The sequence below is a fragment of the Mytilus californianus genome, unplaced genomic scaffold (assembly GCF_021869535.1).
Source record: "Mytilus californianus isolate M0D057914Y unplaced genomic scaffold, xbMytCali1.0.p SCAF_2, whole genome shotgun sequence".
NCBI lineage: Eukaryota > Metazoa > Mollusca > Bivalvia > Mytilida > Mytilidae > Mytilus > Mytilus californianus.
Genome location: NW_026262668.1, coordinates 76863370 through 76889164, shown reverse-complemented (window position 1 = coordinate 76889164; position 25795 = coordinate 76863370). Strand labels below are relative to the sequence as shown.

At 31.3% G+C, this 25795-nt stretch overlaps 1 long non-coding RNA gene across 1 annotated transcript; it reads right to left on the bottom strand.

The window, feature by feature from the left end:
- Positions 1–719: 719 nt before the first annotated feature.
- LOC127728226 (uncharacterized) lies at positions 720–25255 on the bottom strand. Its single transcript, XR_007994051.1, has 3 exons — positions 25087–25255; positions 9409–9456; positions 720–2013 (listed from the first exon to the last, which is right to left on the bottom strand). It is a non-coding gene; the product is annotated as an uncharacterized LOC127728226 (long non-coding RNA).
- Between the last annotated feature and the right edge of the window lie 540 nt (positions 25256–25795).

Here is a 25795-nt window from a genome sequence, read left to right as displayed (position 1 = left end):
TGACTTTTATTGATCCGTTTTCTTTATTTAAGAACTTACTGTAAAAATTCGGATACTACTATGTAAAAGGCCGCCTAGATCGATATTCTAATAAACTGACAAATGTAAATGTTGCTAACAATCAACAGTTTCAGGTACAATCCTTATGCAAAAGCCATACACGACTCGAACCGTAACAGTGGGACATATCTTTCCTCTGTAAGCAGTTTTGAAATTAGAGATAAGATAGCCATTATCAATTTAGAATTTTGGTGTCGGATCGTCTAATGCACAAGAAATACAAATGATAATTATTATTCTTTTTATTTCGATTCTCATGAATGAAAAAATGGGTCACCATATAAGTTAAAGAAAACTAGCAATGCTTGTCAATTTAAATCGGGGTCAAAACACCTCATTACGAAGGTTCAAACTCACCACCTCAGAGTTGACAGGATAGTGATCATTCTAGATGAACTACCTAGAGTTCATCCATACCACCAGGTCTACAACACTCCAAATTTTAGAAAAGTAAAACAAAATATTTTGTATTATACATAACGGATTAATAACAACAAGTATCAATAAACCTAGTCAAAACATGCTTTGAACTTGCACGTTGATTCAAACCTATTTGATATATTTATTTTAATGTATTTGAAACTTATTTAAAGATATTGATTATAAACAAATACTATAAAAACTTAAGAAAAAAAATAAACGAGAATACCTCATATAGTTTGAAACAGATGTTACACAAGGAGGAAAACAGGGATTAGTGAATAAATGACACAATGTTATGCTTATGAAACAGGTTTCACCAGTACATATACAAATATGTAATTAATGTTAGTCTCGTCTAATTGGCGTATTTGTATTTACACGCATCATTGTGGAAAAATCAAGATCACTGTTTCCCTTTTCGTGCCGGAAGAGAACAAGTTATAAATATAAAACATATCAACATATTCGCAATAAAATAAAAATGAAATGGAAAAACTTAATTTGATCTTTGTCAATTTGTCATCTGCATTGTCAATTTTTCAAGAGGTCTGAAGTTCGCACATATTGATCCTCGGGCGGCTAATTGTAGGAATGATTTCGATTCTACCTGCAGTGTCCGGCTTTGTATAACTATATTTAAAGATCATTACATTGTAATGGAATTTGTTCGAAATTGATAAGATAAAGGACAATTACATATTCCAACATAGACTGAAAATTGAAAATGCTTGAGCATAAATTTCATTTGATTCAGACAATTTCGGAGCATCTTATTTTTAGCGGATCTTTGGAAGAGTTGGTCTTCTTCAATCTTTGTCAAACCATCATGGTATTTTTCAAACCTTGAACATTCATTTCTTCAAAATCAAGGAAAAGCACCAGGAAATTATTTTATTTTTCGTTATTTTACTGATAAATGGAATATTGCCATTTAACTAACACTAACAGCCACAGTCACAATGGAGAAACACAGTTCGCGTAATGCCTTTCCTATAAAGGTTAATGAGGATTGCCAATTCAAGATAATTGCTAAAACTGACCCTCAAACAAACAAACTTAAAAATAGCGAATCAACTAAAATATGACCTAAAAATCATATTTAACTGATTTTTTTTTTATAATATGTGAGCTAGCTGAAAGTTCATAAATCTTATAACAATAGGATTTTCATTAAAAATATGTGCGTATTGTTTTAAGTGTCGTTTTAAATAGAAATGTTAATGCCAGCTAGACGTCGCCTAATTTCTACAATATCAATAAGGATGACTAAACTTAGAACAACACCGATAAAAATCACTCCCATGATTCCAATCTGCTCTGAAGATTTCCTTCTATCTTGGGCACTATTCCTTTTTCGTTTGTACGATGATAGTTTTGTTTTGTTTAACTTCAAGTCATCTTTTGTCTTCAAAAGTATCGGTTCGAGGATTTGCTCTAATTCCGATTTGGAATAACCATACAAAGATGCCCAAAACTTGTCAGTTTGCTGTCTTAAATCAGAACAAGGACAATGACAGCTGGGCGTAATTTCTGAAATAAAAAAAAAATATCTTTCCTTCATTAATTATACGTTAAAGAAGATCGTGCGCCACCATGCCACAACAAAAGAAGTCAAATATCGTGTTCACAAGTAACAATGTAAGGACACTGAGATGTTGTACGGTAACCAATGAGACAACTATCCCTTAGAGTTCAAATAAGCAACTGTAGGTAACCGTATGACCACCAATGTACGACAACGAGCAAAACTCATACCGTATTTACGTTATAGAAAATTGTGGAGCACATAGAGGTTTCTTTGTCCTTGTATCCATACAAAACAAACGGTGTCTGCATAATGTTTATTTAGGTTTGCTTTAGAGTTGAAATAAGGCACCACTTATCAATGTAAATAAATAAAAGGAAATGTGCAGTGTTTAACAATTTTAACAAATTTTTGCACATAGTCTAGTAACAAAATGTGTAACGAAGTGGGGAATCTGATCGCATAATCGATTGATTATGAATAGAAACATTTCCCTCGCATAAAAAATGAAAATAAAAATAAACACCCTCCCCAAAGTTGTTATCATATTTTTTCTGTTTAAATCTTTAATCAACTCAACATCTTTTAAAACGGGAATGCTGGTAATTTCAGATCATTTTGAGCATTTCCTATAAACAAATGAGTCCTGAAAGTTTGATCCCCATTAATTTCAATGGAAGTGTTGCAAAACTTTTTATGAGTAGTTTATTTGGCCATGAATTTACATTACTATGATAGGATGATGTGCTACATAGAAATCTCATTTAAAATAGTAAGTTTCTTAGTTTCTTCTGAAAGGTCATCTGCTGTATAGTGTTTGGCAATTGGCATATTGATATAGGCCCTTTTTGGTAATATAGCTCTTCAACTGTTTCGGTTCTTATACATCATTGGCCTTCAAATATTCGGCTTTGAGCGTTTCCTGATGAAGGTAAACCCAAAAAAGCGCTTCGGACGCATGCAATTTATGATGTCTTGTTTTCATTTTTTGAACGGTGATATAAGTATAATCAGAATATATACGGTTACAATGAAGAAAACCATAAGGTAAAATATATAAACAGCTCTAATTAAAGAACTTTTTGGCTGTATAACGTATCAAAGAACTATACATCATCTCGATATATCTGTATACAGGTTATTTGTAAACGGCTAAGAAACAGATAGAATGTTTTTATTGTATTATACTGCAAATCTCAAAACTGATCAAACGTTTGTACTTTTAATGCAGTTTGATTGCACAAATTACATCGTTGGAGTATATAAATGAGCTCTTTATTGATTTCATGTCATTTCAACCAAATTAATTTTGCAGAATTATTCTTAGCGCTAAAACTTTACTCTCTAGTTTTTGTTCGGGTCGATTTTTGGCGGTTTTCTTGCTTAGGTTAAAATATTAGAGAAATAAAGTTTATTATATTCGTGTTATTTTTCAAATCGTTTGCAAAGTTAGCATCTTTCCCAAATACAAATTATTTGGATTCCATAAATCTTTAACCTAAACATATCTGATTTTAATTCAGCAACATAATTAGGAGCAAGGATATATTGCATTTCAACATAATTCTCAAAGGTTAAAAAAGTTCGACCTAAAAAAAAAACATACTTGATTGTATGTAGATAGCGTATGACGTTGCGCACGGTATTGGTACCACTGAGCGTTACACGACGTCCCAATAAAACAAGGATGCTGACGTTGTTTCAAAGAACGTTTCAAGCATACAAGTTTTTTACTTATGTGAAAATGCCACTTTAAGTAACCATAGAATTTACATTCTTTTAAGAAGTCTTTATTTTGCAGAGATTTTCGTAGTCGCTTCGATTCATTATGTATTTTCATTTTTCATTAATAAATACAAACATTGATATCCAAATTTAAAAAAAATATTTTAAACACTCATGAAAAATTGCCCCTAACAGCAATGTTTAGCACTGAATAACAATTTGACGTTTTGAATCATTTGTATGTGAGAAGATTTAACATCTTTTTTTGTATATTATTTAGCGTCTTTCATTTTCAAAATCCAGAATGTTTTGAAACTTCAAAACTGATTTTGATACAATAAGCGAAACAAATGCAGGGAAAAACTGACACTACCGTTTTTCACTTATGAAGAGTGTGCTTCCAAAATATTATGTGCATATATATCTGTATTATCAGTTTCTTCTTTTTCTAAAAATTAAGTAATGTTCTTTGTGCCGCAAAACTTCTTCAATCTTGGCTAGTAAAATTGTTAATACTTTGTTTCTTGTTTCTGTTTCTTCCCTTTTATTATTAGTTTCTTTTTGTCACGTTGTTGATGTTGGTATTTTCTCTCCCACAATTTGTCTTTTTAAAATTTAGCTAATATTCAAATGCTTCTTAATTTGATTATTTGAAAGATGTTGATAGACGATAGCCTGATATTTTTCTTTTTGTAATCTCATTTTATCTCCACTTTAAGAGGTCCGTTGTATTCATTTTTTTCTAAAAATAAAAGTCGCTTATACTAGTGTTATAATTCATATTTCATATATTATCGGTTTAACTCGATGAATCATCATCATATGCGTATTAGTTCACGATTTTGACATCAATAACAATTTTGTGGAAATTGTTTAAAATTGGCAATATTTTTTGATAAATCCCTTAGGAAAAACTTTATGGAATATGCATCACGTATGAAATAGAAATACGTGTACTTGTGCTGCCATTGTTGATTTTCAATATTTGAAGGTAGAACGGGGTTTAAATTATTAATTATTTTATTGCAGAAAACTACAAATAATCGATTTAAAATTTTTACCATTATTGTTAGCAAGATTGAATGATGAATAAATGAAATTAATTTGTGAAATTTTCTTTGAAAAGAATAAATAATGAGCTTATTTTATGGTTACATCTTTTTCATTTAAAAAAAAAGGTTTCATTGATTGAAATTTTTAAATCATGGTTGTTTTATCAGGTATATAATCCAGAATGTTTATAATTTATTTTATAAAGGAATTTACAAAACATTTACCTATTTTGTGATGAAGTAAGAAAACGAATATGGGGATTCCGTGTTTTATTTTTTGCTTTCGGAGAGCACATTATAAGAGCTGTCTTCTCATATATATATATTATTTAAAACTCTATCTTTTAGTTTTCTTTATATTCGCATAAATTTACATTTCCCGTGTATAATCCTTACAAAATCTGAACATTTTCCACAAACTTTTAAAAGCTCTAAAAAAAGGTCGGCGATCCATACTTTTTACTATGTTTTTGAAATTATAGCATTTTGGCAAAGTATGAAAAACTCTACCCCTTTTTATATGGACCCAAATAAAGCTACATCAACTGATATTTGACCAACAGCAGAGTGAAACCGATTTTAAAAAAATATACTCAATTTGTTGTGACAAGATATATATTATTTAAGTAGCTGCTTTCGTAAATATACATGGATCAATGTTTTCTGAAAGGAAGTACTATGGACCAGGAGTGCATTTCATGTACGTTTTATACTATGAATTGGGTTTTTTAGCGCTTCCAATTTTAAAATATAACTGGGTATTGGTTAACACTTAATTTTCTTTGACATTTTTAGACCGTTTTCAAACGGGTTATCAAGTTACGGGTTTCGGGTTTCGGTTTTGAGTGATTTTGATTTTTTAACAAGTATAAAGGCAATATTCCAGCCATTTTTGTGACGTTTTGCGAAGAGAAAAAATAAATCTACTATACACAAAAATGAACTTTTCCACACAGCAGATTGGTTGATTGATTTATTTGTGTTTAACGCCAAATTCAGCACGATTGGCTATTTCGTGGCGGTCAATTTTTATTGTTGAAGGAAGCCGAAGTGCTCAGAGAGAACCGCCGATACACACAGCAGACATTTTGTAGTTGATTTAGTGATAAAAAAGGAACTATGGTGTCAATTTGTTACACATACAGCGTGTTCAATGCAGTATATTTATTGTATTTAATATTCTTTCTTTAGTATTTCTATAAATTGGTTATGCATGCAAACAATGCTGTACTTCCCACAAAATATACACTTTCAAGAAATATGGATAGGTTTGTTTTTTTTGGAAGATATGGGGTAGAGTGCATGGTGACTTTTTTCTAAAGGGAACTTAAACTAGGTTAAAATGTACTTGGGAGTGTCTTTAAATTATTACACTGGACCTGCTACATACATAGTTGCGTGCAATCCATCATATTCATCGGACAACTATTACCCTAACACTCAAATTAATGTAAAAGACAAGTTTCAATTAACATTTTAATACTCGTCCATCGCATGCCTATGTAGCAGTAAATTCTGTTGGAGATTCGAGACAACAAACTCCATTATTCCACACATTACTTCTAGAAGTAACACTGTGACCTTCCTTTTCATACATATGTTGCTAGGTAGATGATAAGAGATTGTTCTACTCACAGTAAACATTTCTATATTTATACTACTACATGGAGCTAAGAATACAAGTACGAAAACAAAATCCCGGCTCTGCAAACTGACTAGAAAAATTGATTCACATATATAGTTCCGATTCTTTAATTGCAACGCTAGGAATTAAGGTCAGGGTGTAAAGCTTGGGTTTGAGTCGTTTATAATCTGGCTAAGGGAAAACAATAAGGTGAGCCCATTTTTGGATGCATTTTCATTTTTACTGTATGTTCTTTTTCTAAAAGTGAGACTGGGATCGTATGTGAACTTGTCTCACATTTTTGGCCTCGGAGCCTGGTCTTTGTCAAGCATCCGAGTTAAATATTTCGTCATATTTGAATTATTTATACAATGTAGATCTACTTTGATGCATATTTAAACAAGAACTTTATTTAATATAGATCAGATCATTTCATAAGATTAATTGTATGCCAAATATGCAAAATATTAAGCGTTATCATGACGTGAACGTCAAATTACAGTTATGGGGACATGTTATTGGACATCTAAGTTCGTTTCGTATTTTATACCTGCAGCTCAAACAAAAATATATATCACATCATTTTAGAAGAAATGAAATGTATTTTCCGTTCATATCGGTTAAAGAGTGTTCAAAATTGGGGATCAAATAAAATTTCGTTTAATAAACAGCCTCCGGGTTACTCTATGCGTCATTTTATCCATCGGGACATTTTATTGGACACGGGAAAACTGACGATGTTTTGAAAGTAAGACTGCAGTTATATAGTGATGACTTCATAAAGCTTCTTTAGGACATGTATAAATTTTCTGATAATATTAAAAGCCACTTTCATCTGTTATATCTTGTAATAGTGGAGGCCGAAAGTTTTCATAGGAGCTGAGCAGCTGAATGGGACATTTTTTCTCTTCCTAAGCTCAACGCTCCTGACAATCTTCTTTCACTCACAGTTAAAAACGTTTATGACGCTATTTTTCATCAATTGTATACAATACTGTTGTAAAATGTTATCTCATTTAACTTACGAACTAGTCCGCATTGTGATTTCAAAGACACAAACAAAACAAAATTGTAACAGCGGGACACCCTTAAAATGACGTTATAGCCGTCGAAATGAGCAAAGGTTTTCTTTACATGATATAAATAGCACAAATTCATCTATTTTATTGATTTCTGTGGTTTATTTCCTTTCGAATGATATACTGATCATGGATATATATTGTGTAGGAAAAGAGCGTGAATTGGATTAACCCGCTATCTAACGCATTTTTTCAAAGAAGCACCGATACCGTGCGCAACGTCTATTCCTTTACGCACTTGTACTACCCCTTCTCTTATTACGGGAACGTAGTTTCTTCATGATAGTGTCAACCATCGATGTTCTACATGTATATAAACAAAGAGAAGCAAAATTTTGCAGATGGACAACTGTAAACGCTTCAATTGAATGATGTTTCCAGAACAATGTAATTGCAGTTTAAAACGACGAAATTAAATGCCCTGGACATAGCTATAAACAAAAAAATGTATTTCACCAATGAGCATATAAATACTGATACCCCACAACATATTTGCTTTTACAACTTTCTTATCACTTTAGGATTTCTTCTGCTATAATGGCATTTTCTGGTAATATTGTGCAATTATGCTCTTTATTTGCGTTTGATTCGGAATAAATGTTCTCTGTTCTATAAGGTCCACTGCACAATTTAGGAATATCTATTCTTGAAATTTGACGGAAATTAAATTGACGACCTGGCAAGTACAGATTATAAGCTTTCAACTGTTCCATAATATAGCCGCATGTATGTTGGTTGCATTAAAGTCGTTTACTAAGAATTTTTTTAAATGTCATTCACTCTATAAATGTCATTCACCTGTTTATACATTTTTATATACCAGGATAAATTATGTATATTGAATTGATGAGACCTTGGAAACAGACACATCTTATAGACAGTAACTTGTGGTACGAAAATTTCTTCAAATAAATAATGGAAGAATAATTCAGTTTTCACCATTGGAAATGAGCTCATTGGTATTGTGCATAAGAAAGTAATGTATAATAATATACTAATCGCAGGCTTGTCTCCTCATTTTGATGAATACGGTTCATATGCTTTCATATTTGCATCTAAGGATTAATTTTCTTTTTAAAACAAACTGTAAAACCAAAAAAGGGAACATTTTTATACTTTATGTTATCTTACAGAAGACTGACGCAACGTCAGATATTGCTACCATTAAGTGTTTTTTTTTTAAAGATTTTTTTATATATATATAATTCTGTTTCGTTTACCCAAAGTACATTTTGTATTTTAAAAGCTTTTTTACTGATTTCTTCTCTATTGTTTCACTGTCAACACTTATTATAGCTTCCCAATTGTGAACTTTCCACTGATTTCTATGTAACAACATTCCAGCAGCGCCTGCATATGATGTATAGGTCCCAGTTGATTCGATATTCCAAGGCTTGAATTTCCTATCATGATTTCCTTGATAGAGGGTTGCTGCTCACAAGGAAGCTTTTAAACCAGGAGTTCCAGTTGGTGAAATTGAAATCATCCCTTCGTAGTTTTACGAACGCCAACACGGATTGGTTGACCGTTATGGAATATCCGTTTCACAGATGATAGCGGATATGTTTCTAATGTCGTAACTACATTACAGTCCCCTTTTCCCGAATGTGACCTACCGAATTAGACTTATTATCGGATTTTTACTAATATGAGCAACACGACTTGTGCCACATGTGGAGCAGGATCTGCTTACCCTTCCGGAGCACCTGATATCACCCCCAGTTTTTGGTGGGGTTCGTGCTGCTCAGTCTTTAATTATCTATGTTGTGTTTTGTGTACTATAATTGTTTGTCTGATTTTTTTTCTTTTTTAGCCATGGCGTTGTCAGTTTATTTTCGACTTATAAGTTTGAATGTCCCTCTGGTATATTTCGCCTCTCCCTTATTGGTGAGTTAGATGATCTTTTACACTTGAACTTACCAGATATATTTAATACCAACGATATTGTCAATTCGTCTGCTGTTGTAGCTGAAACAATAAAAATAAAAATATATTGCACATACAAACACAAACGTCCCCATACACTAAAGCATACATATATATTCAGTTAATTTCGTTACAACAAACACATATTAAGTAATGAGGATGTGAAATATGCAATTTATTTTCAGCTGTTTTATGATGGAAAACAACACTGGCGTTACTAGTAGTTACACCACATTTGTAATATATAGAATTAAGCTTACATATCCGGCGTATTTGATGTAAAAGTTTGCGATTAAAACTTTTAAATCTTTTCTTTTTCTTTTATTTCTTTATATATTGGGAAAGCGCATTATATGCAATAGCTGCGTTGTATTATAAGCTGTATAATTTCGTACTGTTGTTGACAGACTTTTCGTTTGTGCACTGTTTATCATCTGTGCAGCCTGTGTTATTTTCTTTGCATCTATTGTAGGTAAAAACGTTAATCAACTGTTTTAAAACACGTAAACTATGTCTGATTTAGCTATAAATATAAATCAATTTGCAATTCGAACGTTTTGTAGTTTATATATATATAATGTTAGGGATCCAAATACCGTTTCGATCCCTAACATCACTGAAGAGACATTAGTTGTCGAAATCCGGATATGGTGTATAAAATATTTGCACCTCATGTTTGTGTTAAACCATCTTTTCCACAAGTTTATTGTTTTCTGTTTGGTATTAAATTAATATTTGGTATTAAATTAATATTAAGATCCATTTTGTACTGGTGATCAATTTATTTGGCAATCGCCAATGGCGGTCAGCAGGGTTTAAGAACATCCGTTGTTCGACCTGTTAGTCAAATGCGTTTTGTTAAAATATACTTTTTCACTATTTTGGTCTTTTGGAAAATGTTGTTTGTGCTGTATTTAGACCCCTCTACCAAGAAATTTGTTTTACATGCACACGTATAAAAATTGCGGTTTTTATCCAACGCAATCATAGGATTGGACGTTGTTTTCAATTTAGACTTGTATATATATATATATATATATAAGTCTGAAAATTACACCCAACAGTGTTAGAATTAGACTTTTATGCTGACAAATTTTTGTCCCTCAACGGGATTCGAACTCACACCTTTGATACACTACAGCACCAATCGCTTAGCCTCATGTCCAGCGCTCTAGACCACACGACCACATCCGCTATATAAAAATATAACTTCAATAGTCGTAGTGTTACCTTGTCACGTAAGGCGAATCTAGAGATAGACATAAGACATGTGTTTTAAGCGTGTGAAGATGTTATATTATTATTAAATACACAATGTATTTGTTATTTGTCAGCAATCTAATATATATATATATCTCCTAAATTGAGGTAAATTACATGGCCTTCCGAATACTGTTTCGATTCCTAACATCACTGAAGAGACATTAATTGTCGAAATCCGGATATGGTGTACAAAAATCTTTGCACCTTCGTTTGCGGTATACCATCTTTGCCGCAAGTTTATTGTTTTCTGTTTGGTATTAAATTTTTAATTAAGATCCATTTATTACACCTTGTGATCCGTTTATTTGGCAATCGCCAATGGCAGTCAGCAGGGTTTAAGAACATTTGTTGTTCAACCTGTTAGTCAAATGCGTTTTGTTAAAATATACTTTTTCACTTTTTTGGTCTTTTGGAAAATGTTGTTTGTGCTGTATTTAGACCCCTCTAACAAGAAATTTGTTTTTGCATGCACACGTATAAAAATTGCGGTTTTTATCCAACGCAATCATAGGTTTGAACGTTGTTTTCAATTTAGACTTGTATATATATATATATATATATATATATATATGTTGTGTACAAGATGCAAGTTTGTACAAATTAAAATTTGTACAGAGGTTTTGTACAAGTTATAAATTTTTAGACACATACCTTTTTGCACCAGGTGATAAAAGTTTATCTTTTAAAATTTATCAGCTTAATGTCTTCAATTCAAATTTATATACTTCAACATTCAGTGCTATTCTCCTTGTCCTAAATTTGGAAATAAGGACACTTGAATGTTTTAAATTCAATTTTTATTTTTCTCTTTATACCAAAATCATATCCATGAAATGCCTTTTTGTGTTCATATAATGTTTTGTATCAATGCTCAATATTAGACTGTATCATGTAGTCGTGGAAATATGACAGAAATATGAGAAACAAAAGTCTGTGTGCTTGTAGCATCCATTTGTGCTAAGCGGTTCATAAAACACTGATAACTTGTACAAAAATTCTGTACAAATTATAATTTGATCAACATTACAATTTGTACACAACAAATATATATATATATATAAGTCTAAAGATTTGCACAACGGTACTAATATAAGATGGTAATATACGAAGATGATGTTATAAAATCGTGTCGACAAATATTTCGGCTTAACAAATAGGCTTCGTCAGTGTCAATAATTTAAAAAATGTTGACAGTATTGTTAAAATTAATGACACTGAAGAAGGCTATTTGTTAAGCCGAAATATTTGTCAAAACGATTTTATAACATCATCTTCGTATATTACCATCTTATATTATTATTATACTTCACGTTAAAGTGTCATATTTTGATTGGCTAATACGAGGGTGTTAATTTACTCTATTACCCTTCATGGAGACGCTTGATCAAGTGTGCGCTTTATTAAATACGACTCTAGAATATGGCCACAGACCACAATTAAATTCTCTATTAGTTCTTTATAACGTTTTGTTTCATTAAAAAAAAATGCACCGGTTCTTTTTGTCAAATATTTTGTGTGTGTAAAGTACAGTACTAGTCCAAACATATATCAAACATTCAGAAATATCGCTCCCCAGCATCTTACAAATTTAGCTAATACACATCCATAGCCCTATGGACAAGTCAAGAGATGTTCCGAAAACTGTAAATATCACCTTTTTGCACCTGGCCTAATCACTCTTTCCATATCAAAATCAGTTAAAATACAACATCCAAAAGTTTATTTCACCTCTCTTCTTTCATTTCCATCCAAATAAATCTAAGAAATGAGTGAGGAAGGGAAAGAAATTTTTTTTAGAAAAAATACACTCTAATTAAAAGGAACTATATTCGTGGACAACAAAAAGCGGGATCATTAATTGTGGTCTTTGGCCTATTAGTGGTCTAAACCTTGACCAATTCTAATAAAACTTGGCATGATTTAAGCTTAGTGTATTATGAAACAGTTTACAAAGTTTCAAAGCCATATGATACCAATTATAAAAATTGTGGCATTTTATATATCTGAACTTTGGGTGCTGAATTGTGGCGTTGAATTAGAATAATTTCAACTATCAAATTTGGGCTTCCAAAAACCAAAATATACCAAAACTTACACTTTTTAATGTCTCTATGTATAAGTTATCACCTATTAAAAGCAACAGATAGCATACTTCATGTTTCAGACTTATAAAAAATGGCCAGAAGTAAATTTCATATGGGCCTGTGACAAAAAATAGAGGTTTTCAAATGAAGTGAGGCCTTATATGAAATCTAATATTTTTCACTTACCACAATTTTCTGAAGTTGCTAAGTTATAAAAAAACCTTTTACATGTTATAAATGTACTTTTAATGGAAATATAAGTTTCAAATAGCATAACACATGTGAATAAAATGGTCTTCAGCAATGTCAAGCTTAAAAAAACAGGTTGTCAATTTAGGTCGTTCCCCACTTTTGCATATTAAAAAGCATATAAATGATATGGGAGATGGAGATATGCTTCTTTTTGCTCTAATCTTTGCTCAGATATGATAAAACATGGAACCTGGATGTAACAAGACTGTCACTTTCAACTATATATGTAGACAGTATGATCTGATGCAAAGTTATTTACTTTACTTATTAAAACCGGCATGAAATTTCAGCCTCAAAAGGCCAATATTTTAACCACTAGCTATCAAACAAAAGAAAATAAAGATAGTCTGTGAAACAGACAAGGTCAAACAACCAGTAATAAGTGCTTTTGATACAGATTCAGTGAAATCTGCTAAAAGGAATTCAACTTGTATGTGCATAGAACCTCATTTTTCACTTGCTTCATACTGACCTTTAGACTAGGACCATTAAAGCAGCACATTTTGCACTCTTATTCTGATTTTATCTACTTTTTTTGTATGTTTAGTGTTCAAAAATGAGTTAAACATCTACATTAGATACCACAAACACAAGTAGAAAATCAGAAAAACCTGTCAGAGAGAAAGTAAGCATGCTACTTTTGTAAAAATATTGAAACAACTGAAAAAGTTCCATTTTGGGCATAAAGGCTGAAATGTCACTTTTTACAAAATTTCTATCAAATAAAAGTGGAAATCATTTATTCTCATGTAGTTTGACAAATTAATACCAATAGATCATTCAGGGAAGTTGTCAAAGTACAAATTCAATATTTCCTGAATTTCACCTCTTAGTGGTCTAAACCTTGACCAATTCTAATAAAACTTGGCATGATTTAAGCTTAGTGTATTATGAAACAGTTTACAAAGTTTCAAAGCCATATGATACCAATTATAAAAATTGTGGCATTTTTTATATCTGAACTTTGGTTGCTGAATTGTGGCGTTGAATTAGAATAATTTCAACTATCAAATTTGGGCTTCCAAAAACCAAAATATACCAAAACTTACACTTTTTAATGTCTCTATGTATAAGTTATCACCTATTAAAAGCAACAGATAGCATACTTCATGTTTCAGACTTATAAAAAATGGCCAGAAGTAAATTTCATATGGGCCTGTGACAAAAAATAGAGGTTTTCAAATGAAGTGAGGCCTTATATGAAATCTAATATTTTTCACTTACCACAATTTTCTGAAGTTGCTAAGTTATAAAAAAACCTTTTACATGTTATAAATGTACTTTTAATGGAAATATAAGTTTCAAATAGCATAACACATGTGAATAAAATGGTCTTCAGCAATGTCAAGCTTAAAAAAACAGGTTGTCAATTTAGGTCTTTCCCCACATTTGCATATTAAAAAGCATATAAATGATATGGGAGATGGAGATATGCTTCTTTTTGCTCTAATCTTTGCTCAGATATGATAAAACATGGAACCTGGATGTAACAAGACTGTCACTTTCAACTATATATGTAGACAGTATGATCTGATGCAAAGTTATTTACTTTACTTTTTAAAACCGGCATGAAATTTCAGCCTCAAAAGGCCAATATTTTTACCACTAGCTATCAAACAAAAGAAAATAAAGATAGTCTGTGAAACAGACAAGGTCAAACAACCAGTAATAAGTGCTTTTGATACAGATTCAGTGAAATCTGCTTAAAGGAATTCAACTTGTATGTGCATAGAACCTCATTTTTCACTTGCTTCATACTGACCTTTAGACTAGGACCATTAAAGCAGCACATTTTGCACTCTTATTCTGATTTTATCTACTTTTTTTGTATGTTTAGTGTTCAAAAATGAGTTAAACATCTACATTAGATACCACAAACACAAGTAGAAAATCAGAAAAACCTGTCAGAGAGAAAGTAAGCATGCTACTTTTGTAAAAATATCGAAACAACTGAAAAAGTTCCATTTTGGGCATGTAGGCTGAAATGTCACTTTTTACAAAATTTCTATCAAATAAAAGTGGAAATCATTTATTCTCATGTAGTTTGACAAATTAATACCAATAGATCATTCAGGGAAGTTGTCAAAGTACAAATTCAATATTTCCTGAATTTCACCTCTTAGGCCACAGACCACAATTAAATTCTCTATTAGTTCTTTATAACGTTTTGTTTCATTAAAAAAAATGCACCGGTTCTTTTTGTCAAATATTTTGTGTGTGTAAAGTACAGTACTAGTCCAAACATATATCAAACATTCAGAAATATCGCTTCCCAGTATCTTACAAATTTAGCTAATACACATCCATAGCCCTATGGACAAGTCAAGAGATGTTCCGAAAACTGTAAATATCACCTTTTTGCACCTGGCCTAATCACTCTTTCCATATCAAAATCAGTTAAAATACAACATCCAAAAGTTTATTTCACTTCTCTTCTTTCATTTCCATCCAAAAAAATCTAAGAAATGAGTGAGGAAGGGAAAGAAAAAAAATTTAGAAAAAATACACTCTAATTAAAAGGAACTATATTCGTGGACAACAAAAAGCGGGATCATTAATTGTGGTCTTTGGCCTATTAGTGGTCTAAACCTTGACCAATTCTAATGAAACTTGGCATGATTTAAGCTTAGTGTATTATGAAACAGTTTACAAAGTTTCAAAGCCCTATGATACCAATTATAAAAATTGTGGCATTTTTTATATCTGAACTTTGGGTGCTGAATTGTGGCGTTGAATTAGAATAATTTCAACTATCAAATTTGGGCTTCCAAAAACCAAAATATACCAAAACTTACACTTTTTAATGTCTCTATGTATAAGTTATCACCTATTAAAAGCAACAGATAGCATACTTCATGTTTCAGACTTATAAAAAATGGCCAGAAGTAAATTTCATATGGGCCTGTGACAAAAAATAGAGGTTTTCAAATGAAGTGAGGCCTTATATGAAATCTAATATTTTTCACTTACCACAATTTTCTGAAGTTGCTAAGTTATAAAAAAATCTTTTACATGTTATAAATGTACTTTTAATGGAAATATAAGTTTCAAATAGCATAACACATGTGAATAAAATGATCTTCAGCAATGTCAAGCTTAACAAAATAGGTTGTCAATTTAGGTCTTTCCCCACATTTGCATATTAAAAAGCATATAAATGATATGGGAGATGGAGATATGCTTCTTTTTGCTCTAATCTTTGCTCAGATATGATAAAACATGGAACCTGGATGTAACAAGACTGTCACTTTCAACTATATATGTAGACAGTATGATCTGATGCAAAGTTATTTACTTTACTTTTTAAAACCGGCATGAAATTTCAGCCTCAAAAGGCCAATATTTTAACCACTAGCTATCAAACAAAAGAAAATAAAGATAGTCTGTGAAACAGACAAGGTCAAACAACCAGTAATAAGTGCTTTTGATACAGATTCAGTGAAATCTGCTAAAAGGAATTCAACTTGTATGTGCATAGAACCTCATTTTTCACTTGCTTCATACTGACCTTTAGACTAGGACCATTAAAGCAGCACATTTTGCACTCTTATTCTGATTTTATCTACTTTTTTTGTATGTTTAGTGTTCAAAAATGAGTTAAACATCTACATTAGATACCACAAACACAAGTAGAAAATCAGAAAAACCTGTCAGAGAGAAAGTAAGCATGCTACTTTTGTAAAAATATTGAAACAACTGAAAAAGTTCCATTTTGGGCATGTAGGCTGAAATGTCACTTTTTACAAAATTTCTATCAAATAAAAGTGGAAATCATTTATTCTCATGTAGTTTGACAAATTAATACCAATAGATCATTCAGGGAAGTTGTCAAAGTACAAATTCAATATTTCCTGAATTTCACCTCTTAGTGGTCTAAACCTTGACCAATTCTAATAAAACTTGGCATGATTTAAGCTTAGTGTATTATGAAACAGTTTACAAAGTTTCAAAGCCATATGATACCAATTATAAAAATTGTGGCATTTTTTATATCTGAACTTTGGGTGCTGAATTGTGGCGTTGAATTAGAATAATTTCAACTATCAAATTTGGGCTTCCAAAAACCAAAATATACCAAAACTTACACTTTTTAATGTCTCTATGTATAAGTTATCACCTATTAAAAGCAACAGATAGCATACTTCATGTTTCAGACTTATAAAAAATGGCCAGAAGTAAATTTCATATGGGCCTGTGACAAAAAATAGAGGTTTTCAAATGAAGTGAGGCCTTATATGAAATCTAATATTTTTCACTTACCACAATTTTCTGAAGTTGCTAAGTTATAAAAAAACCTTTTACATGTTATAAATGTACTTTTAATGGAAATATAAGTTTCAAATAGCATAACACATGTGAATAAAATGATCTTCAGCAATGTCAAGCTTAAAAAAACAGGTTGTCAATTTAGGTCTTTCCCCACATTTGCATATTAAAAAGCATATAAATGATATGGGAGATGGAGATATGCTTCTTTTTGCTCTAATCTTTGCTCAGATATGATAAAACATGGAACCTGGATGTAACAAGACTGTCACTTTCAACTATATATGTAGACAGTATGATCTGATGCAAAGTTATTTACTTTAATTTTTAAAACCGGCATGAAATTTCAGCCTCAAAAGGCCAATATTTTAACCACTAGCTATCAAACAAAAGAAAATAAAGATAGTCTGTGAAACAGACAAGGTCAAACAACCAGTAATAAGTGCTTTTGATACAGATTCAGTGAAATCTGCTAAAAGGAATTCAACTTGTATGTGCATAGAACCTCATTTTTCACTTGCTTCATACTGACCTTTAGACTAGGACCATTAAAGCAGCACATTTTGCACTCTTATTCTAATTTTATCTACTTTTTTTGTATGTTTAGTGTTCAAAAATGAGTTAAACATCTACATTAGATACCACAAACACAAGTAGAAAATCAGAAAAACCTGTCAGAGAGAAAGTAAGCATGCTACTTTTGTAAAAATATTGAAACAACTGAAAAAGTTCCATTTTGGGCATGTAGGCTAAAATGTCACTTTTTACAAAATTTCTATCAAATAAAAGTGGAAATCATTTATTCTCATGTAGTTTGACAAATTAATACCAATAGATCATTCAGGGAAGTTGTCAAAGTACAAATTCAATATTTCCTGAATTTCACCTCTTAGTGGTCTAAACCTTGACCAATTCTAATAAAACTTGGCATGATTTAAGCTTAGTGTATTATGAAACAGTTTACAAAGTTTCAAAGCCATATGATACCAATTATAAAAATTGTGGCATTTTTTATATCTGAACTTTGGGTGCTGAATTGTGGCGTTGAATTAGAATAATTTCAACTATCAAATTTGGGCTTCCAAAAACCAAAATATACCAAAACTTACACTTTTTAATGTCTCTATGTATAAGTTATCACCTATTAAAAGCAACAGATAGCATACTTCATGTTTCAGACTTATAAAAAATGGCCAGAAGTAAATTTCATATGGGCCTGTGACAAAAAATAGAGGTTTTCAAATGAAGTGAGGCCTTATATGAAATCTAATATTTTTCACTTACCACAATTTTCTGAAGTTGCTAAGTTATAAAAAAACCTTTTACATGTTATAAATGTACTTTTAATGGAAATATAAGTTTCAAATAGCATAACACATGTGAATAAAATGGTCTTCAGCAATGTCAAGCTTAAAAAAACAGGTTGTCAATTTAGGTCTTTCCCCACATTTGCATATTAAAAAGCATATAAATGATATGGGAGATGGAGATATGCTTCTTTTTGCTCTAATCTTTGCTCAGATATGATAAAACATGGAACCTGGATGTAACAAGACTGTCACTTTCAACTATATATGTAGACAGTATGATCTGATGCAAAGTTATTTACTTTACTTTTTAAAACCCGCATGAAATTTCAGCCTCAAAAGGCCAATATTTTAACCACTAGCTATCAAACAAAAGAAAATAAAGATAGTCTGTGAAACAGACAAGGTCAAACAACCAGTAATAAGTGCTTTTGATACAGATTCAGTGAAATCTGCTAAAAGGAATTCAACTTGTATGTGCATAGAACCTCATTTTTCACTTGCTTCATACTGACCTTTAGACTAGGACCATTAAAGCAGCACATTTTGCACTCTTATTCTGATTTTATCTACTTTTTTTGTATGTTTAGTGTTCAAAAATGAGTTAAACATCTACATTAGATACCACAAACACAAGTAGAAAATCAGAAAAACCTGTCAGAGAGAAAGTAAGCATGCTACTTTTGTAAAAATATTGAAACAACTGAAAAAGTTCCATTTTGGGCATGTAGGCTGAAATGTCACTTTTTACAAAATTTCTATCAAATAAAAGTGGAAATCATTTATTCTCATGTAGTTTGACAAATTAATACCAATAGATCATTCAGGGAAGTTGTCAAAGTACAAATTCAATATTTCCTGAATTTCACCTCTTAGTGGTCTAAACCTTGACCAATTCTAATAAAACTTGGCATGATTTAAGCTTAGTGTATTATGAAACAGTTTACAAAGTTTCAAAGCCATATGATACCAATTATAAAAATTGTGGCATTTTTTATATCTGAACTTTGGGTGCTGAATTGTGGCGTTGAATTAGAATAATTTCAACTATCAAATTTGGGCTTCCAAAAACCAAAATATACCAAAACTTACACTTTTTAATGTCTCTATGTATAAGTTATCACCTATTAAAAGCAACAGATAGCATACTTCATGTTTCAGACTTATAAAAAATGGCCAGAAGTAAATTTCATATGGGCCTGTGACAAAAAATAGAGGTTTTCAAATGAAGTGAGGCCTTATATGAAATCTAATATTTTTCACTTACCACAATTTTCTGAAGTTGCTAAGTTATAAAAAAACCTTTTACATGTTATAAATGTACTTTTAATGGAAATATAAGTTTCAAATAGCATAACACATGTGAATAAAATGGTCTTCAGCAATGTCAAGCTTAAAAAAACAGGTTGTCAATTTAGGTCTTTCCCCACATTTGCATATTAAAAAGCATATAAATGATATGGGAGATGGAGATATGCTTCTTTTTGCTCTAATCTTTGCTCAGATATGATAAAACATGGAACCTGGATGTAACAAGACTGTCACTTTCAACTATATATGTAGACAGTATGATCTGATGCAAAGTTATTTACTTTACTTTTTAAAACCGGCATGAAATTTCAGCCTCAAAAGGCCAATATTTTAACCACTAGCTATCAAACAAAAGAAAATAAAGATAGTCTGTGAAACAGACAAGGTCAAACAACCAGTAATAAGTGCTTTTGATACAGATTCAGTGAAATCTGCTAAAAGGAATTCAACTTGTATGTGCATAGAACCTCATTTTTCACTTGCTTCATACTGACCTTTAGACTAGGACCATTAAAGCAGCACATTTTGCACTCTTATTCTGATTTTATCTACTTTTTTTGTATGTTTAGTGTTCAAAAATGAGTTAAACATCTACATTAGATACCACAAACACAAGTAGAAAATCAGAAAAACCTGTCAGAGAGAAAGTAAGCATGCTACTTTTGTAAAAATATTGAAACAACTGAAAAAGTTCCATTTTGGGCATGTAGGCTGAAATGTCACTTTTTACAAAATTTCTATCAAATAAAAGTGGAAATCATTTATTCTCATGTAGTTTGACAAATTAATACCAATAGATCATTCAGGGAAGTTGTCAAAGTACAAATTCAATATTTCCTGAATTTCACCTCTTAGTGGTCTAAACCTTGACCAATTCTAATAAAACTTGGCATGATTTAAGCTTAGTGTATTATGAAACAGTTTACAAAGTTTCAAAGCCATATGATACCAATTATAAAAATTGTGGCATTTTTTATATCTGAACTTTGGGTGCTGAATTGTGGCGTTGAATTAGAATAATTTCAACTATCAAATTTGGGCTTCCAAAAACCAAAATATACCAAAACTTACACTTTTTAATGTCTCTATGTATAAGTTATCACCTATTAAAAGCAACAGATAGCATACTTCATGTTTCAGACTTATAAAAAATGGCCAGAAGTAAATTTCATATGGGCCTGTGACAAAAAATAGAGGTTTTCAAATGAAGTGAGGCCTTATATGAAATCTAATATTTTTCACTTACCACAATTTTCTGAAGTTGCTAAGTTATAAAAAAACCTTTTACATGTTATAAATGTACTTTTAATGGAAATATAAGTTTCAAATAGCATAACACATGTGAATAAAATGGTCTTCAGCAATGTCAAGCTTAAAAAAACAGGTTGTCAATTTAGGTCTTTCCCCACATTTGCATATTAAAAAGCATATAAATGATATGGGAGATGGAGATATGCTTCTTTTTGCTCTAATCTTTGCTCAGATATGATAAAACATGGAACCTGGATGTAACAAGACTGTCACTTTCAACTATATATGTAGACAGTATGATCTGATGCAAAGTTATTTACTTTAATTTTTAAAACCGGCATGAAATTTCAGCCTCAAAAGGCCAATATTTTAACCACTAGCTATCAAACAAAAGAAAATAAAGATAGTCTGTGAAACAGACAAGGTCAAACAACCAGTAATAAGTGCTTTTGATACAGATTCAGTGAAATCTGCTAAAAGGAATTCAACTTGTATGTGCATAGAACCTCATTTTTCACTTGCTTCATACTGACCTTTAGACTAGGACCATTAAAGCAGCACATTTTGCACTCTTATTCTGATTTTATCTACTTTTTTTGTATGTTTAGTGTTCAAAAATGAGTTAAACATCTACATTAGATACCACAAACACAAGTAGAAAATCAGAAAAACCTGTCAGAGAGAAAGTAAGCATGCTACTTTTGTAAAAATATTGAAACAACTGAAAAAGTTCCATTTTGGGCATGTAGGCTGAAATGTCACTTTTTACAAAATTTCTATCAAATAAAAGTGGAAATCATTTATTCTCATGTAGTTTGACAAATTAATACCAATAGATCATTCAGGGAAGTTGTCAAAGTACAAATTCAATATTTCCTGAATTTCACCTCTTAGTGGTCTAAACCTTGACCAATTCTAATAAAACTTGGCATGATTTAAGCTTAGTGTATTATGAAACAGTTTACAAAGTTTCAAAGCCATATGATACCAATTATAAAAATTGTGGCATTTTTTATATCTGAACTTTGGGTGCTGAATTGTGGCGTTGAATTAGAATAATTTCAACTATCAAATTTGGGCTTCCAAAAACCAAAATATACCAAAACTTACACTTTTTAATGTCTCTATGTATAAGTTATCACCTATTAAAAGCAACAGATAGCATACTTCATGTTTCAGACTTATAAAAAATGGCCAGAAGTAAATTTCATATGGGCCTGTGACAAAAAATAGAGGTTTTCAAATGAAGTGAGGCCTTATATGAAATCTAATATTTTTCACTTACCACAATTTTCTGAAGTTGCTAAGTTATAAAAAAACCTTTTACATGTTATAAATGTACTTTTAATGGAAATATAAGTTTCAAATAGCATAACACATGTGAATAAAATGGTCTTCAGCAATGTCAAGCTTAAAAAAACAGGTTGTCAATTTAGGTCTTTCCCCACATTTGCATATTAAAAAGCATATAAATGATATGGGAGATGGAGATATGCTTCTTTTTGCTCTAATCTTTGCTCAGATATGATAAAACATGGAACCTGGATGTAACAAGACTGTCACTTTCAACTATATATGTAGACAGTATGATCTGATGCAAAGTTATTTACTTTAATTTTTAAAACCGGCATGAAATTTCAGCCTCAAAAGGCCAATATTTTAACCACTAGCTATCAAACAAAAGAAAATAAAGATAGTCTGTGAAACAGACAAGGTCAAACAACCAGTAATAAGTGCTTTTGATACAGATTCAGTGAAATCTGCTAAAAGGAATTCAACTTGTATGTGCATAGAACCTCATTTTTCACTTGCTTCATACTGACCTTTAGACTAGGACCATTAAAGCAGCACATTTTGCACTCTTATTCTGATTTTATCTACTTTTTTTGTATGTTTAGTGTTCAAAAATGAGTTAAACATCTACATTAGATACCACAAACACAAGTAGAAAATCAGAAAAACCTGTCAGAGAGAAAGTAAGCATGCTACTTTTGTAAAAATATTGAAACAACTGAAAAAGTTCCATTTTGGGCATGTAGGCTGAAATGTCACTTTTTACAAAATTTCTATCAAATAAAAGTGGAAATCATTTATTCTCATGTAGTTTGACAAATTAATACCAATAGATCATTCAGGGAAGTTGTCAAAGTACAAATTCAATATTTCCTGAATTTCACCTCTTAGGCCACAGACCACAATTAAATTCTCTATTAGTTCTTTATAACGTTTTGTTTCATTAAAAAAAATGCACCGGTTCTTTTTGTCAAATATTTTGTGTGTGTAAAGTACAGTACTAGTCCAAACATATATCAAACATTCAGAAATATCGCTCCCCAGCATCTTACAAATTTAGCTAATACACATCCATAGCCCTATGGACAAGTCAAGAGATGTTCCGAAAACTGTAAATATCACCTTTTTGCACCTGGCCTAATCACTCTTTCCATATCAAAATCAGTTAAAATACAACATCCAAAAGTTTATTTCACCTCTCTTCTTTCATTTCCATCCAAAAAAATCTAAGAAATGAGTGAGGAAGGGAAAGAAAAAAAATTTAGAAAAAATACACTCTAATTAAAAGGAACTATATTCGTGGACAACAAAAAGCGGGATCATTAATTGTGGTCTTTGGCCATATGGTAAATACTCTACTACCCTTCACGGAGACGCTTGATCAAGTGTGCGCTTTATTAAATACGACTCTATCCTATGGCAAATATTCTATTACCCTTCACGGAGACGCTTGATCAAGGGTGCGCTTTATTAAATACGGATGGTTGTTATGTACAAGACGTCATAGTTTATTACTTTGAATTTGAAATTTAATCGACAGTAATAACAGAACATTCAGTATAATAAATTAAATAACACATAGCTGAGAGGATGATAAAGCAGATTGTTACCCCTCTAAAAGACATTGTCAACCTTGGCTTCGCCTCAGTTGACAATGTTTTCTCGGGGTAACAATCTGCTCTATCACCCTCTCAGCTATGTGTTATTTATATATTAGTACCGTTGTGCAAATCTTTAGACTTATATAATTTTTTCCTTATCTGCGCAGTATCGTCTATATATTTTTCTTATAAAACTGTTGTGGCAGACACAATAGAAAACCAACTTTTCTAGCTAAGTTATATGCACTTAGTCTAATGTTTGTGTATGCAATGTCTTACAAGTATTGACATCTCTAATTTTGTTGTTTGCTGATTTATAATTTTCGTCTTCACCAATTTAATAGATATCTAAAAGTCAAATTAATTTTGGTTGAATTTCATCGTAAATAGTCTTTTAGAAACAGTTCTTTCTTAAATATATATTCAATTTAATAATACCATACGATAACTTTAATTATTATACTTCATGTCAATATGCCAGATTTTGATTGGTTAATATGACGGAGACAATCTACTCTATCCTATGGCAAATACTCTATTACCCTTCATAGAGACGCTTGATCAAGTGTGCGTTTTAATAAATACGGATGATTGTTATGTACAAGACGTCATAGTTTATTACTTTGAATTTGAAATTTAATAGACAGTAATAACAGAACATTCAGTATAATAAATTCAATAACACATATCTGAGAGGGTGATAGAGCAGATTGTAACCCCTCGAAAAAACATTGTCAACCTTGGCTTCGCCTCAATTGACAATGTTTTCTCGGGGTAACAATCTGCTCTATCAGCCTCTCAGCTATGTGTTATTTATATATTATCAATCAGCCTAGTATGCCTTTGCATTAAACATTTACAAATGGCAAGACATTTGCACTTGTCGAATTGTATACAATTTCAAAATCTTATTGTTTTGCTAGAATTTGGTATTTCGGTCGATTATGTTTGAATAAACTTATTTCAATTTAAATATTTTAGAGAATTATACTGTTTTTAAAACTTTTATTCTGTGATGAATGAATTAAGCCTATAATGATATACCATGATTCCAATTAGTTTGTGTTTTTTTAGGACTAAAATATATGCCTGGATACTTCTGTTCCTGTTCCCAAGAACAATAACCAAGTTCTGTTAGAGAAAGCCAACCATTCATGTCGTTGCAACTGTTTCTTCGCTTGTTCAGAAAGAACCTTCGGCGGACATAGGAATGATCTAGGCTAATGATAATCAAATACATACATAATAAAATACATAACAACTCTTAAACAAATAATGTAGCAAGATCTACGATAAATGACTTTTATGGCTCGTTCACACGTACATTTAATTCGAATTGAATTCGAATCGAATGCGAATCGAATTCGCTAATCGCGTTCACACACTCTTCTTTTTTTTTTTAATTCGAATCGAAATCGAATTCGCTAATTCGCATTATCCAATTCGCATTAGAAATGCGCTTTCGTTAATACGAATAAGTAAATTCGCATTAATTCAAATTAAACTGTGGTGTGGACACTTTCTAAATTGTAATTCGAATTAGTTTATAATTAATCAATTGATAATGCGAATTAAAAGTTGACGTCGTTCGGACAGTAAAGCGAATTTGACGCGCATTGCAATTCGAATTAGAATTAACGTTCGGATGTAAAACGTTTCAAATTAAGAAATAATTCCTTCATGTCATGCTCTATGCTCATTTTAACAGGGGTAGGCATTATATTTGTCGATATTTTACACTGAGCGTTTCGAT